General features: G+C 52.6%; 1 long non-coding RNA gene across 1 annotated transcript in view; it reads left to right on the top strand.

Annotated features, from left to right (window-relative positions):
- Nucleotides 1-1,180, top strand: part of LOC109297021 — a 30,996-nt gene extending 29,816 nt beyond the window's left edge. The window contains exon 3 of the long non-coding RNA XR_002097155.1: nucleotides 84-1,180. This is a non-coding gene — a long non-coding RNA (uncharacterized LOC109297021). The remainder of the gene's footprint in view (nucleotides 1-83) is intronic.
- Nucleotides 1,181-4,073: the final 2,893 nt, after the last annotated feature.

Here is a 4,073-nt window from a genome sequence, read left to right as displayed (position 1 = left end):
TGTTACACGTGCAAATTTGATTTCCCCTTCCTAAGTGTAGCACTCTATAATTGTCATTAACAAATTCCATCCAATTTTTTCAGACCATTTTCCCAATTTTGATTCCTAATGCTGTGTAAGGGTCTGCAAATCCACCCAGCTTGACACCATCTGAAAATTTACTAAGTGTACACTCAGTTCCATCCTCCAGGCCATAATGAAGAAGTTGAACAGCAGTGGACTCAGAACAGATGCCTGAGGAACCCAGTTTGACACCTGTTTGATTGATGACTACACTTTGAGCAATATTATCCACCAGTTATGTACCTATCTAATAAAAGACTTTTCCGGACCAAATTTATCTTGCTTGCTAGAATATTTTGAGCTCCAGTGAGGCACATGTGCAGCGGGATGAAGATATGGTTTAGACAGAATGCCCAAGAAACTCCAGTATGGGAAAATGAGGTGTAGGAAGATTAAGCATGCTTGCCCAAAAAATTGAATCGGGGATATTCTACTGGGATACTTGATCAAAAAAGCCCTACAAGTTAACTCTTTGGACATGTCTACATGAGCTAGCACATGTGTGTTGTGGCATCCCAAAGCAGTTCGAGATGCTACAGAAAGCATGCCATGAACTAAAAATGGTTCTCCATGCTGCATATTTGTAACCCAGACTCTTAAGTTTGATACCAGGGAATCCCAGTATCAGAAGAAAACATGCTGGAAAAAAGCAGCATTGTGCATGCTCCTGGAGCGTACCCAGAAGCAACTGGAGGCTGAGTCCTCCAAGGTGATGCTCTAGTACCTGGCGAGAGGGTGTCTATGCACACCACATACCCCTGCTGCTCCAGCATGCTGCCTCAGTGTGCTGAAGGAAATAGAAGTGGAGCATGGCTAGCAGTAATGGCTTAGTGGTTGGGACCCAGGCTCTGTCCTAGATTGCTCCAGAGCCTGCCTAGCACCCTGGGCCCAGGCACAGCAGCAGGACCATGAAGGCTCTGGAGCAACCCAGGACAGACTCTGGAGCTACCCAGCTGCAGCAGGATCTGCCTGTCCTGAAGGCAGAGGCACCCTGTTTTCAGCTCCAGGTGAACAGCAGAGTCAGGAGGACCCAGAGGCTGTGGAAGGGACCATGGGTGATCCCGGTAAGCAGGGACATGGGTTTTCTTTTTCCCATGGAAAGACATGGATTTTCTCATTTAAAGGGGAAACTGTGGTTTTTCCCACTTGCGAACAGTTCTCTGAAGGCTGATAGAGTTCCAGCCTGCAAGAGCTTCTTGCAAACAGGTAGAAAACTAAGTTGGGGCAGCCACGGAGCCCACCCAGCCTAATGGCATCTGTGTTGGTGGGTGTAGGGACTGTGTGACAGGGAGGGACTGTGTGGGAAGTGGGGATTGTGTAGTGAGCCCCCTCCCATCTCACCACAGTGCAAAGCCCACACTGCAAGTAGCAGCAGCCAGCAACAGGCCCTTGAGACACTCATAGTTCACTGCAGGCAGAGCCCCCCCCACAGCGGTGTGCAGAGCTGCCTGAGTCCCAGGGGCTACACATGGTGCACGGAGGCAGCCTGGCCCACTGGCATGCATTTTCAAACAGGACTGGACTGGTTCCTACCTCCATCTGGTTGGACCACGCACATGGAGGCAAGAGCCAACCTGGCTTGATGGCATGTGGCTCCAGCGTGCAGTGCCGGGAGCCCCACGTATAGGCAGGAGCCAGCCTGGCCTTGTCCAAGGGCAGGTGTCAATGGGCCAGGCTGGCTGAATGCACCACATGTAGCCCCCAAGACTCAGGTGGCACCATGTACCTCCAGGGGCATCTGCCTGCAGCAGGCCATGAGTGCCCCAAGGGCCTGCTGCTGGCTGCTGCTGTGGGAGAATTGTGGGGTGGGTGGGAAGGTAGGCATGTGGTGGCTCGCCCCACAAACACCAAACATCTACACACATGCCCCGTAAAGTCCACACCCATAGCCCGCCTGAAGCCACCTACAAACCCCACACACCCAGAAACCCGCCCCCACCCCTCCTTCACAAACCCCACACTCACAAACCCTCTACACCCACACCCACAACTCCTGAAAATCACCCACAAAACCCATACCCTCCCCACAAACCCCATATCCACACCCTGACAAACCTTTCCACCCATAAACTCCACAGTCCTGTAAAAAATCTAACACCCTACATGCCCAGCCATAGGGGCAGCTGCCACACTGCAGACCTGCCCTGTGCCCACACTGGTGCTGGGACATGCAAGCCCTGGCCAGGGGGAGGGGGGACTTCTAGTCCTAGGAACCACTTGAGGGGTGTGATGGGCTGGGGGAGGGAGGGAGGTGGCAGTGGGAGTGGGTGATGGTCAGGATGGGGATTGAGGTGGCAGTGGGGTCTATGGGTGCATGTAATGGGCCAGGGGTGGCAGCAGGGAGGTCTGTGAGAGAGAAAGAGATGTGGGGGAGGGAGTGCTCTGGGTAGGAGTGGCTGCCACAGCTGGGCTTGGAGCCTCCCTGCCCCCCTAGACATTGGCAACACATAGTGGGGACATGGAGGGGCACATGCCCCTCCCCGAGATAGGCCCTTGCTGGCCAGGAAGTGGGGGATGATGGGCACTGCGCCCCCTGAGATTGGGGTGGCGGTGCTGAGAGAAGTGCCGGCAGCAGATCGGCCGCTGGAGAACCCCACTCCCTGGTCAACAATCAGGTGCTGGGAGACCATCCTCCTCAGTTGGTGATCAGCCGCTGGTGCCCCCCCCCCCCCAGTATCAGAAGGCACCAGTCACCCATGCCCATAAAGAAACCTATGCAAAGGGAGGCTGGCCTGGAAGGGATGGGACTTGCCTAGCCCAGTTCCTGAGGCCCTGTCAGGGACTTCCCAGGAACAGCATGGAGATTGCTGGGGGCTGGGCACAGATGCAGGGAGTAGAACAACAAGGGCTGGCACTGCTCCGAGTCACAAAGCAGTGGGTGGGACAGCTGCGGCTTGACCCATGTCCTGGTGCTGGGAGGGAGCTTGATGCTGGGAGGGAATGAGTTGGGGGCAGACAGGGGCTGTGGATCAGGAGTGAGTGGCACTGGTAGGGCTGTGTGTTTAAAACGAGGGACAAAGGCATGGGCAGGTGCAGAGCACCAGTATGTCAGTTCTGCTTAGTGCCACAAAGCAGCTGCAGGTCCAGTTGCAGCTGTCCCCACATCTTGGTGAGCAAATGGAGCAAGGGCAACTCTGACTTTTCTGTGATAAAAAAACCCCCCAAAAGCAAACACCAAAGTATACAGATATTTAGAATTTATTTTATTAGGATGATAGAGGTACTGGTAAGCTTCCAAACTTCTTTAAAATTGTAAATATATCAACCAAACACTGCCCAACTGATCCAAAAAATTGTGATTTTTAAAGAAGGAATCCCAAGGGTCTCTGCTGATGTGGCAAGTGGTGGAACCCAGGCAGAGGAGCCTGCCCAGGGCTGGTACCAGGGACCCATCTGGAAGGCAGACAAGATGGCTGACCTCCTGACCATTTGGAGCCAGGAGGACATGCTTCAACAGTTCAAAGTGGGCCACTGCAATGAGTATATCTTCCTGGTGATAGCTGCCCAGATGGCAGAGTCGGGGCACCAGAAGACACGAAAGCAGTGACACACAAAGGCCAACTGTGCAGCCATGACTCACTGGCAACTGGCCCAGAGGTGCAGGAAACATGGGCATGGTGTAAGGGAGGTTAGAACCACATAGTAAGCACTTCAGGTGCTAAGTAGTAATACCTGGATAGCACCATGGGATCAAAGATCCCTAGGGCAGCCTCCCTTTCCTAATTACAGCAAGGCATGGCAGGAAAGGTGAAGGGGACCAAGCCTGAGATGTGTGGGCAGAGAAGGGGTTGAGCAGCCATCAGTGGGCATCATGGATACCCCTGGGATGAATGCCTATTACAGATGCTATTTGGTTTTGTCTTATATCTTATGCCTACAGCCTCTCAAAATATATTTTGCATATTACATTGCTGTTCTCTATTATCTATTAGTTTAGTTTATCCAAGTTTTTTGTATGTTTGCTTTGCTCTAGAACATCCATATTCAGTTACAGCTTACAGTGAGATTAA

This window comes from Gavialis gangeticus, unplaced genomic scaffold, assembly GCF_001723915.1.
Source record: "Gavialis gangeticus isolate Ggan-Ray unplaced genomic scaffold, GavGan_comp1, whole genome shotgun sequence".
NCBI lineage: Eukaryota > Metazoa > Chordata > Crocodylia > Gavialidae > Gavialis > Gavialis gangeticus.
The sequence above is the reverse complement of the archived record's forward strand: the minus strand, read 5'-3'. Positions and strand labels throughout refer to the sequence as shown.